Genomic DNA, 12,935 nt, shown 5'->3' with positions numbered 1-12,935 from the left:
AGGGGGATGGCAAGGGGGAATGAGGGAATCTTCGCTCTTATCAGAGGTGGCTAGGAGAGTAAACAACATGTATATTCAATGGGGTATAGACATCTGGAGTAAGAAGGAGAGAAGGGGGACAGTGGGAAGGGAGAGGTGTGAGTGATGGAGGAGAGGATGGACCATGGGGGGAGAGTGGTGAGATGTAACACATTTTCTTTTTTACTTCTTGCAAGGGGCTAGGATTGGATGGCCTGTCTGGGACCATAGGGCTGGGTGGATGCTGGGCCTAAGGGATAGTATGTGGATTTGGGACCTCTTAGCCCCAGGGCCAGGGATCTTTCTGCTGTGCCACTCAGCTACACTAAAGCAGAGACAGAGTGAAAGGAGAGAGAAAATATAATACATCATAGTGAAGAAGTACAAATGGAGGGAGTTGTGATCAGCAATGGCAATGGTAGAAAAATATGGAAGTAGCTTTTGTGATGGATTTACCATAAAGAATGTGATCCACCTGTAACAGAGTTGGAGGTGTTAGAACACAGATTGAAGCATATTTATTATTATTATTATTATTATTATTTTGGGGGGTGTTGCAGGGCAAATGGGGCTGGGTGATTATTGGCTATCTGAGGCCAAATTTGGACCCCGGTGCTCCTGGCTCCAGAGCCAGTGCTCTGTCCACCACCCGGCCACCCCTACTATTTTATTTTATTTGGGGTCTTTTTTTTTGGTTTTTGCAGGGCAATGGGGTTGGGGTAGCTTGCCTGGGGTCACACAGCTGGGTGATTGTTGGATGTCTGGGGCCAGATTTGGGCTCGGGTGCTCCTGGCTCCAGGGCCGGTGCTCCATCCACTGTGCCACCTGGCCACACCTACTATTATTATTATTAATATTATTATTATTATTATTATTATTATTATTATTATTACTTTACTGTTTAATTTTAATTTTTTCTCTCTCCTTTACTTTATTGCTGAAGCAGATCTATATTTTTTTGGGGAGGGGGTATTATGTTTACTCTTAAGAATATTTTAGTAATGTATAAAAAATCATCATTTGTACAAAATAAGAATAAATTAATTAATTAAAAAAAAGAAAGTGAATGGTCTGCCTAATACTGGAGATTTCCAATAGGAGTCTGAACTTTGAAATACTATTTGTAATAGTGTTGTAGAAGGCATTTCTGTTCAGGTTTATAGTTTGATAGAGGATTCTTCCATTTCTGATATTTGATTGAAGCTGTGATCTTCCAAACATCATTGATTTTGCAATTCTCTGGAATCTAGGTACATATTTAGAAAAGGAGTAGGAGAGAAATGATTTCTCAGGGAAAAGAAAAATTTTAAACTATCATGCATCATTTTTGTCCAAGTAAAGCAATTTAAAAACTTTCTCACCCTGAATTCAGATGTTAAGGATGACATATTAAGATGTTTCTGAACAGATACCAAAAGATTATCATGATGCAGATATATTAAAAAGAAAGAAAAATATATGAACTTCTCTTCTTTTATCTCATACAATTTTGTGCCCAATCACAAAATGCCTAAAGGTCTCTTTTCAGACAGCTCCCAAAATAGAGTTCAACATTTTTACAAGGATGTTATTCCCTGAAGGAAAGAAGTTTTATGGGGAAAGGGGGGGGGGGGGGAGAAGAGAGATGTGTTAGATGTCTTCAAATATTTGAAGGGTTGTCATATGCAAAAGAAAGAAGACTTATTTTGGACTGTGCCAGAGGGCATGACTAGGACTAAAAGAAGTAGATTTGGGTTTTATATAGAAGTAGATTTGGGTTTTATATAGGATAGAGTTTCCTTATGTAATGTGGCATGTTCATATTACACTCATTATTAGAACTACCTGCTAGTATAACAGCCTGTCTTAAAGGGTAGCAAGACTCTAAATTGTTGAATATATTCAAGGAGAGGCTATCTGCATCTGTCAGGGATTTGTAGACAGAATTCCTACATGGTAGTGATGGCAAAGTGCAATAAGATGTCATTTAAATTTCCTTCTGACTTGAATTAACAATTTGTGGTATTTTATTGGAACAATTAGAATGAACTCTCATCATATCTATCATTTCACACTCAGCATTGTTGAGCAGATGGAATTTTCATAGGTTAAATAAATCACCATATATGTCAAAATAATTGTGTATCCTATAGGCATATAACCATGACAAGCAGTGACTACAGGAAGTCATCTCAAATTCTATTAGGCAGTTGCTTCTTAAGAGATTCAAAACTGTATTTTTTTTCTCTTAAACAAAGTTAGACCAACAGTGAGTGGTGTGGTGACTTGCTTGCTGTTGACCAAATTAGTCTTGTCTTCAAACATTAACTCATTATTTATCTCTCTCCCCAAGAATGGTATGCTTTAGAAGACAAGCATTTTGCATTGGAATGTGACCTTGGCCATTCTCTTCCAGTAAGGAAAAATGCCATTTCTATGAGGTTACCATATACTGATGGAAAAAAAGAGAATTAGTGACAGGTTTCAAAATTCATTTGAAAAGAAAATTCATGTGTCAAATACTAAAAGAATCTCCTATATTTTGTTTTGAAATATTTCATTCTCTGCATTGTTTTCGACCTTCTAGAATTTCAATGCAAAGTTTCTTTTGCACTCAGAAAGTAGGGAATAGAAGTGAAGAGGTCTGACCTCAAACTGACCCAGGACTTCAGTCAACAGGCAATGAGGTTTCACATAACTCCATTGTGAATATCTTCCCATTGTCTTTGGGATGCTGCTGGGTCTTCAGCACTGAAGAGGGGAAAAAAAGACCAAAATGGCCCACAAGACACTTTTGGTTGGCCTCACTTGGAAAGAAACAGCAACGTAGTCTTCACAAAAAACTTGAAGACTAAAAGTCAGAGAGGGTCAATTTTCAATAGTATTCCCAAAATTTGTGGCTATCCACTTGAGTATGGGTCTGATAGGCACAGTGGATAGAAGGCCCAGCATGGAGAAGAGATTTGTCTTCCTGAGTTCAAATAGATTTCATTCAGTTACTAGCAGGGTGATCCTGGATAAGTCACTTAACCCAGTTTGCTTCAGCTTAATTATCTGTAAAATGAGATAGAGATGGAAATGGGAAATCACTTCAGTATCTTTGCCAAGAAAACCCAGTGAAGTAAGCACAAATGGGTGAAGAAGAATCAAATATCACTCAACAGCAGCAACGATAAGGAAATAAAGAGTACCAAATGATCCCGTCCTCCTTCCCTCCCTGTCCCACAATGGTTCAAATGGACCAGGAGCCGGTCCTGGATACTAAATCCCAAAGAGTAATTTTTTTTTCCTTTTTGATTCTTTGCTTAAACCATGGTATAAAATTTCAGGGAGATCTCAATAAAACTTTAGCATGACTCTTGCCTATTTTTCCACAGATATAGATTAAGTCCACCAACTCCCTAAATGAGGAAGGAAAGAAACACAAGTAGAAAAGACAATAGAAATTAGGCTCTTCAGGGTCACGCACTGACCACAGCCATATGTAAAGAGTAGCCATAGGTGGGAGGGAAAGAAGAAAGTGCCCTTCCTGCCCCCAAGGAAGGAAGTGAGAGAGAGGAGGGGGCAGGAAAGAAACAGAGGGGAAAGGAAAGAGAGAAGGAAGGAGAAAGAGAGAGGGAATGGAAAAGGAAAGAAGAAAGGGATGGGGGAGGGAATCAGGAGGGAGAAAGAGATAAAGGAAGAGGAAAGAGGAAGGAGGGAGGGAGAGAGAGAGAGAGAGAGAGAGAGAGAGAGAGAGAGAGAGAGAGAGAGAGAGAGAGAGAGAGAGAGAGATTAAGAGTTGGAATGACAGGGCTATTCTACAGTTTCTGTTGAGACAGAAAGAACACCATCAAATTTAAAGGTTTCCTAACTCTTTCTGCTTAATGATTTATCCTCAAAGGTTCAGCTCTCTCTCCCCTTGCTGATACCATGTGGTTCAGGGGATTTCTGTCTCCTTGCAAAGTGCCAGGTCTTTCAACATTGGGCCAGTGTATATAGCCCATAAATCAGAAACAGGACAAATGTGTCACCATAAGGGACCCAATTCCTAAAAATGGTGTATACAGAATGGGAAGGGTCCCAGTTCTCAATATGATTTAGAGAGTAGATTTTGGGGAGTAAAACAAAGAATCTAGTTGTTAAAACATTGTTATCAGTAGATGTTATTATTCATTCAGAATAGGTTGGGGCAAATCCCTAGATTTTGATGGACTGAAGTGTTAAAACTATCATAAAATCCTTTGATTTCTGTAGAATGGAGTCTGAGGAAATACTAAAACTGTTCTGTTTAAAATTTTTTTTTTAGTTTTTTGCAAGGCAAATAGGGTTAAGTGGCTTGCCCAAGGCCACACAGCTAGGTAATTATTAAGTGTCTGAGACCAGATTTGAACCCAGGTACTCCTTGACTCCAGGGCCAGTGCTTTACCCACTATGCCACCTAGCCGTCCCTAAAACTGTTTTAAAACATATGTTCTTGGGGCAGCTAGGTGGCACAGTGGATAGCACACTGGCCCTGGAGTCAGGAGGACCTGAGTTCGAATGTGTCCTCAGACACTTAATAATTGCCTAGCTGTGTGACCTTGGGAAAGTTACTTAACCCCAGTGCCATAAAAAAGCATATGTTCTGGGGAAAAAAAGATATGACCCTGCCAGAAATCAGGTGCAGAAGGAGATAGGAGCCTTCCAGGGTGATTAATACATATTCTTAAGTAATTTGATACAAATTAATTTTTATATCAACTGAGAGGTTAGAGAGATATAGAGTGCTAAGCTGCTTGCCAAAGAAACCTTCTGATTGGAAAAGGGTAGTCACATACTGGCCACCTACACACAGAATTGCCATTAAAATCCTTTGCTTGTTTTTTTTTCTTTCCACTTTGCCAAAAAAGAGCAAACAAGGAAAGCAGAAGGGGCATTTCAGCCAAGCCCCATGGAGCAAAACCAAGTTTCTCTTCTGCAAAGAACATATAGGTGAGTCAGAATGACTAAAGATAAGGGAAAAGGAAACAATCAATTGTGAGCAGGTCCCAGAGAGGTAGAACTGACTCTCAAAGAGACAGAAGGAATTAATCACATATGGGCAAAAGATGTCAACTCAGACATACAAGGTGAGGCAGGATAACAGATGTTTATCCTGAAGGTTTTGGAAGGTTGTGGTGCCCTTCCCCAACTACAAAATTGGGTATTATGGTTATCTTCATCAGACTCTGGACCCCTTCTTCAGAGTGTTTCTGAATGCATAAAATAAAATATATAGTATTTTTAAATCAAAAAATAATTTTCAGACTATTTTTTAAATATCAACTTTGTGGCCACCATGTTAAGAACCCTCATCCTGGGAAAATTAACCTGGTGAAACTACACAAGTATTTTTGCCCTTTACACATATGTAGCCATTTATAACCAATTTCTCCTTTCTTTTTCCCTTATTTAAATATATGTATATGTATATTTATATATTTATACACATATTTATTTATTTATCTTTAATCTATGGAATAAAATAAACTTTTCCATTATATTGTATGATTTAAAAAAAGATGATTCAATGAAACTCCAAATCTACTATGTACAATTAGCTCTTCCTTTTAAATAAACAATAAAGTTTTCAAGTAAATTTCATTTTTTTTTCTTCCTTCCCCATCCCTACCATAGAGATGACCACCATTAGACAGAAATAGGGGTGTTTATATATATATATATATATATATATATATATATATATATATATATATATATGTATATATATATATATGTGTGTGTGTGTGTGTGTGTGTGTATACATATATATATATATATATATATATATATATATACATAATTACTCTGTACAAATAAAACAATTCCTCCTTTCAAGCTGATTCCTCTTAGGCAATATAGATCTGGAAGCAACATGATAAAATTAATTAAAAATTTATAAAAACAAGACGTTCTTTGGCAAGAAATCAAATAATCTTAGAGGTAGAAAGCATTTCAGAGACAAGTTAGTTCAACCTGTAACTGAATAAGATACATGATGAGGCTGTCTGTAGCATTTTTATATATGCCTGTCTAGCCAGCTTCCTCTAAAGTCCACCTCCCCAAAAGACCTGAAAGTTCCAGGGTAGTTTGTGCCTCTCACTTCAATTCTATTGAATTTATCCTGTGTATTTCTTTGTGTACCCATTATTCCTGCCACCCTCCTACATGAGCCCAAGTCAGTAAGCCATACCTTCTATGTGCTAAACACTGTACTGTTTCTTAAAGGGCAAGAATTTTTTTAATCTTTCTAGTTCTAAGCCTGAGCAAACGGTAAATTTGTTGAATTAAATTATTGGGTTCTTTCTTCTATTAAAAAGACTGAATCTGGTTCTCTGTAGTTTTCATATCTGTGCCCTGGTCCTAGCCTCTGGCAGTTTCAATGAGTGCACTACTACCCTCAAGTTAATCAGGATCAGAGAGATCAGTTAAGAGGAGATGAAGGTAATTTACCTTCAAAGTGATCATTTCTGACTTTTATCAACTAGCTGAATCACATATCACTAAACAGATTTACTTTCACTTCTTCAGATCTTCTGATCCAACTCCCATTAATTTCTATTATTTCTATTATTTAGATTTCCTTCATCATTCTAATAAAAATGATACTCAAGATCATTCCAATCTGATTCCCTTATTAAAAGCTTTCTGGCCACTTCCTTATACTCCTGAATCAACCACTGTGTCCCTAAGCTAAACCTGAAGTCATTTAGTCAGTCCATCAACAAGTATTTATTAAATTCATAGCCTAGGGATAAGTAGAAAGGCAAAAACAATCCCAGTATTTAAGGAACTTACCTTCTATGGGTTAGACAAGAGGTAAATAAGTGGGTGAATAAATCAAGATGGGGACAGAGAAGATGAAAAGTAATCTGAGTAGGGAAGATATCAGCAGTTGGTGGATCAGGAAAGACCTCCTAGCAAGGATGTCATTTGAGCTGAATCTCGAGGAAGTAAAAAAAAAGCCAAGAGGTCAAATCAGGGAGGGAGTGCATTCCAGACCCAGATGATAGTGACAGGTAAAGCAAAAAATGAAAGTAGGAGTGATGAAGTAAAGCATCTATTCTTGAGCTTTTTGGTCTCAGGATCCCTTTATTCTATTAAAAATTATTGAGGATCGCTAAAGAACTTTTGTTTAATTAGATTATATTGATATTTAGAGTACTATAAATTAAAATGTATTAATATTATGATGCAAATGACTTCACAGAGCACTTCCCCCCATCCCTATAATATCTCATAGTCCCCCAGGGTCACTAGATCATACTGCGCAATCACCGTATAAGAGGAACAGCAAGTAGACTAGTATAAATATATTGCAGAATGCATACAAAGATTGAAAAGATAGGAAGATGTCAGATTATAAATTTGATACATTCACAGAAAGAGTGACATAGAAACTGAAATGAAGATTCAAGATAAGACCCAGATGAAGAAACAACAAAAAAGTTAACATCTGAATCTTACAATTTAACTAGTTTAGTTCAATATCCATTTCTTTATTAGAACTTTTTTCATTTGTTGCCCCATAAACCGCAGGATTTATTATGGAAACTCAGGCCAGCCACAAGAGAATTTGAGCTCTCATCTAACATGTATGCATCAGTGAAGGCTAATCATGATGGACATTTGGGGCAACCTTAGCCAACAGAATTTACAATGTGGATGACCTAGAGGACTCAAGGTCCTTACAGGTATATTTAGCCTTATTTTATGAATGAGAAAACAGGTTCAGAGAAATTAAATGACAATCTCAGATTGAGCTATTGAAGCCAGAATTTCAACAAAATTCTTCTGGATCCCATGTTCAGCATTTTGTTCAATACAACACATAGTAACCTCAGAATTTTTAGAGTAAAAGACTTTCCAGGGAGGATAATTTGGTCTAGTCCCTTAATTTTACAGATAAGGAAACTGAGAACCAGAGAGATTATATGATTTACCCTGACTCTTATTGTTAGTTTATCACTCTGTGATTAGGGATAGTGGGAGGTAAGGGGAGACAATCTTTGTGTTGAAGAAAGGAAAGCACAAATTTCTTGTGTGCCAGAAAATCTCACTTGGAATCCTCAGAAGAGAATAGAATGAAGACCAAAAAGAATCGTAGACAAGTAGGTCAGTTTGGGATATTATATATTTTTATATATTAAAAAGAAAAACTATAAATAATAGAAGTATGCCATTTTATATTCATCCTCTTATTCTGTTATACTACATATGTTAGAGTCAAGTCTTGCTTATTCTATTATACAACATGTACTGGAGACACTCATTGTGTCTGATGTTTGTTCAGTTCAAATTTTGAAAAACAGTGTGTGTGTGTGTGTGTGTGTGTGTGTGTGTGTGTGTGTGTGTGTGTGTGTGTGTGGTGGGGGAGGGATGGATGGGGTTGAAGAACCCACAGTGTGAACACTGGAACTCAGGGCTGTAGGGAAAAGTTATCACTAAAAGACACTCATATGACTGGGGGGGTAATAAGGGGGCTCCAAGATTATCTCTGAATTTTACACTTTGATGCTCTTTCTATTTGTTACCAAATGTTCCCTATCTCCTTTTATGTTTTAAAACTAGTTTGTCCATACCAGGGGCCTCATTGGACAAATCCTTAGTACCATTCCAATAGAAGCTATGTATATCTTCAAGGATTTTAAGAAATTAGAATGAACTATTAAAATTGAGATAGCTTGGGGCTATAAACAGGTTTGGTTTGGAATCATCTTGATACTTCTTCCCATCCCCTGACCATGGTCTTCTTATACTGATCACATTTATGCTTAGTTTCTCCTTATCCCAGATCTTTCTCCATTCTTTCCCATGATCAAAATGTGATTGTCCTGAGACAAATTCCCTCTTAACAAGCAACCATAGCTGGAAAGCAATCTAACAAACAAATATTCTACCCTATACTGTTCAAAAACCTATGGCTCCCCTTACCTGAAGCCACCTTGTTGAGTATGAAAGTCCTAATTTATTGTTAAAAGATTTCACAGAATCCTACTTGAGAGTAATTTAATATTAATGTATTTGAGTAAATACACAATGACAAAATTAATTTAATCAAGTTTTTGCATGATTTTGTATTTAATTTATCACAATAGTATCTACTTCTGAGATCCATACTCCTGAAACTAATTTATTAAAATATAATAGTTCAAGAGTCCCTAACTTTGTGTTGCCTTAAACACAATTTCTTTCCTGGGCAGATTGCTCAGCTGGACTCCTTAAGGCTGCACCCATCCATAACTGAACTTAACTCCACAGAAAGTCTCTCTGGGAGTAATTTCTTCTGACTAAAGCATCTCCTATGGTATGAGTTGTTCCAAGGCTTGAAGGAGAGGGATAAAAAAGAAAATCCCTCTTCTTCCTACTTCACTTTGGAAAATACAAAGGAAAATTGCCACTCAAGATCTGAGTTCTATTTCTATAATTTATTCTCTTCTCAGTTGCCAGGGTTGACTTACCTTCTCTTGAAGGTATCACTATCATGACTAACTCCAGAGTTATTCCAACGTCTTCTTTTTAAAGGCTACCTGTAGTGCGGCTGACTTTTCATCCAGTCAATGGCTAACCGTTTTATAATTCTATAAAATTTGATTGTTCTTCATAACTTCTAAGGAACAAAGAAGTGTAAATATATTTTATGCTTCCCTTTGCACCTCCTTTGTACTCTCCCCCCCCAAATAAATATTTGTTGTACCCAGAAAATCAATTAAAGTTCTTTTAATTTATATACTATAGCTCTTTGGTGATTTAAGGAGGTTCAGACTTCATGCTTTTGAATTACTTCCCAGGACTTTTTATGAAGGAGTCCCAGCAAACCCTTGTGGTACAGTTCTTGAACAATATAGAAATTAACAGTTTTTGTAAGGGTCCAGGCAAAATCAAACAAATCAAACAAATCAAGAAAGATTCGTAATTTTCAGAGTTAGCATTCAGAACTTGGAAACAGGCAAACTATCAGGGCTTGATTTATCGTTTTGTTGTTTGTCTAGACTTAAGGAAGTGATGGAAAAATTGTTAATAATTAAAATTAAAAGTGTGTTCTGTTTATCTTTTCTGCCCTGGAGATCCGGTTGCTAAACATTTACCAACTCACTTGGAATGGAGGCCTACCATAGTGCTGTTAGCAGATCTCTGGAACAAACACATTCTAAATTAAAAGGCTTCCCTTCTCCAAATGTTCATAACTAGGGCAGAAAGCAATCGATATCTAAAATATTATTTAAGGAGGGGGATCTAAGATCCTTTTGAATTAAATTTGGCTTGAGATTGAGATTTGGGAGGAAGAGTGGTAAAACATTTTCTTCATTTACCAACTAGTATTCAGCAAGTATTCATTAAATACTTCTTATGCCCCTAGTAACTGAACAATTGGAGGCTACAAGAAAATTCTAACATTAGTTCCTATCCAAGATAAGTTTATAAGTCTAAACTATGACAGAAAGACAATAGATGTTATATAATAAGGTACTAAATTGTACGACATAATTGGGGAATTAGGAATATATGAATTTTTTTCCAGTGGAAACAATAAATACAAAACATTTGGAGAAAGTAAAGATTATTATATTCTTTGCAACCACTGCTTTCTTAACAGATTTTTCTGGGATACAATCCCTTTAAAGCAACTCTGTACCCACTTGGAATATTCCCACAGTTCCTTCCAAGGCACTCTCCAATTTAATCTGCACAAAAGCAAGCCTCTTAGTTGCACCACAGGATGGAAGGTGTTCAGGGACTGATCCATCTGTAAATATTTTCTTTGTTAAGCAGAAATACCAGTTCTCTTTCTGTCTCTTGGGAACAGACCGACAGGTGTTAAGGCTGAAGTATCAGAAAACAATGGAGTTAACTTGGGAATGGATGAAGGTTCCTGACCTATGGTCTGATGGGTGGAAATTTTGCTGAGAGTCCTGGGAAATTAGGCAGCCCTCTCTCTAGCCTTGAGGTCCTCCCATATTGTACTATTTCCTTCTGCCCCTGGGGTCAGTGGCAACCTTGATTTGCACATTTTGCCCTAGGTTCAACATTGCTGGTTTTTTTCCTATGCTATGTCAAGGGGATTTCTAAATAAAATACTTAGCATTCTATGGCAGTAAAGCACTTGATGGCATTTCAGAATTCATGATGAAGGCTAACTGCCTTAGCCAGTTTTTCCAAATGGTCCTTTGAATGACTCTGTGATGCCAAAGCCCAGGGCTCACCACCATTTACACACCAGCATAGAGCAGCTAATATAATATGCTGATTCCTTCTCCTTTTTGCTCTCTTATCTCCACTCCATTCTCCTTACCATTTGCAGAAACAGGACCAAATCAAAGTTGTGCTCCCTCCCAATGGAGAGGAGGAAGGAAAAAAGATGGAGAAAAGAAATAGTATGCTAGATAAAAAAGGATAAGAGTATTTAATAGATCAATGAACTTTTCCCCATGTATGGCTAAAGATGGAGAGAAAAGCTCTTTATTATATAGTACATTTACCCTCCATGCTTTAAAACAAAAACTTGAGGTTGATCTCTATTTCCTCAAAACTCACATACATATATATATATATATATCATATATGATGATGAAGCTAACATATGTTATATATAATAATTGCTATTTATATAATGCATTAAGGTTTGCAAAGACTTATTTCAGGTGATGTTATTTTAAGGATGAGGAAACTAAGACTGGGAGAAACTAGGAAAAATTAGGATAAGTTAAGTGAGTTTTGCCTAGGGTCACACAGCCAGTAAGAGTAAGAGAGGAAGTGAATTTGTGTCTTCCTCACAAGTACTCTCTTCTCTTTGCCCATCTAGCTGTAGTATAAACCAGTGCAATTGATTTTTTAATCAAATCAGAACTTACCCTTCCAATTGAGTGTTTTCCTTTGAATTGGTATTTTCAGGAAGTCATGTTATTCTGATGGTGCAGTTAGATAGATCAGGGGGTAGAACTTCAGCCCTGAAGTCAGAAGGACCCGAGTTCAAATGTGGCCTCAGACACTGAGTGAACTTGGACAAGTCACTTAACCTTGATTTCCTCACATCCAGAGACATTCCCAGTTACCCTGATTCATATCTGGCCACTGGACCCAGATGGTTCTGGAGGAGAAAGTGAGGCTGGTGACTTAGCACAGCTCCCCTCACTCAAATCTAATTCACATGCATGTCATGGAATCACCTCACTGATGTCATGATCTTCTTTGAGAATAAAGGATAAGCAGCAGCAGCACTTACAATATTTTAATAACTTCTCCTTTGTACTGACTTTGGAGCCCATTTCTCTGCAGTGATGGCAAATCTTCATTGGCTGAGGGTAAATTTGATTTGGGGAGACACCAAGTCCTTCAGAGCTGAGTCTAGAAAATGAAATCAGAGATTGAGCTGGGTAAAAAATGTTTTCATTAAAATAAAGCACAAGATGTGACTATTAAGTATAGAGAATGATTTTTGTGAACTGGCTCTTAAATGAGATCTGAAATCCCCCCCTAAATGCTTTGAGTAAAGGCAGTATCATTGGGTAGCTGTCAGGAGAAAGCAATGTTTATTTGTAAGTTCTCATTTGTCGATTTGTTTGTTTGCTTTTAATGTATCGGTATCACTGCTTTACATCATCCCTTGTATATGAAGGAAGATGGAAGGGTAGAAAGGGCCCAGTTAAAGGGCTGGAAAACTAACTATGAGCAATGATTCCCTAGAAGCTTAAAATGCTGGCTCCTAAAACTATGCTGGTATGTAACTGGGGACATACTAAACTTTTGGTCATTTCTATCTTAAGTTAGGATGTATATAAGAAAGTAAGTATATGACAGAGAGTGGAATTGAACTCAGGTCTTCCAGTTGCTGAGGTAAGTTCTCTGTCCATTATATCAAACCATTCTTTTGGGCTGAAATTCTTGATTCTGATTCATTTTAAAAATATTATAACTTTTTGAGGAAGTTTTTCCCCCCT

The 12,935-nt window shown here is 37.0% G+C and overlaps 1 long non-coding RNA gene across 1 annotated transcript in view; it reads right to left on the bottom strand.

Moving 5' to 3' along the window:
• Positions 1-11,387: 11,387 nt before the first annotated feature.
• Positions 11,388-12,935, bottom strand: part of LOC141502856 (uncharacterized) — a 167,565-nt gene continuing 166,017 nt past the window's right edge. Inside the window, exon 4 of the long non-coding RNA XR_012472676.1 lies at positions 11,388-12,342. This is a non-coding gene — a long non-coding RNA (uncharacterized LOC141502856). The remainder of the gene's footprint in view (positions 12,343-12,935) is intronic.

Source organism: Macrotis lagotis, chromosome X (assembly GCF_037893015.1).
Source record: "Macrotis lagotis isolate mMagLag1 chromosome X, bilby.v1.9.chrom.fasta, whole genome shotgun sequence".
NCBI classification, from domain to species: domain Eukaryota; kingdom Metazoa; phylum Chordata; class Mammalia; order Peramelemorphia; family Peramelidae; genus Macrotis; species Macrotis lagotis.
The sequence above is the reverse complement of the archived record's forward strand: the minus strand, read 5'-3'. Positions and strand labels throughout refer to the sequence as shown.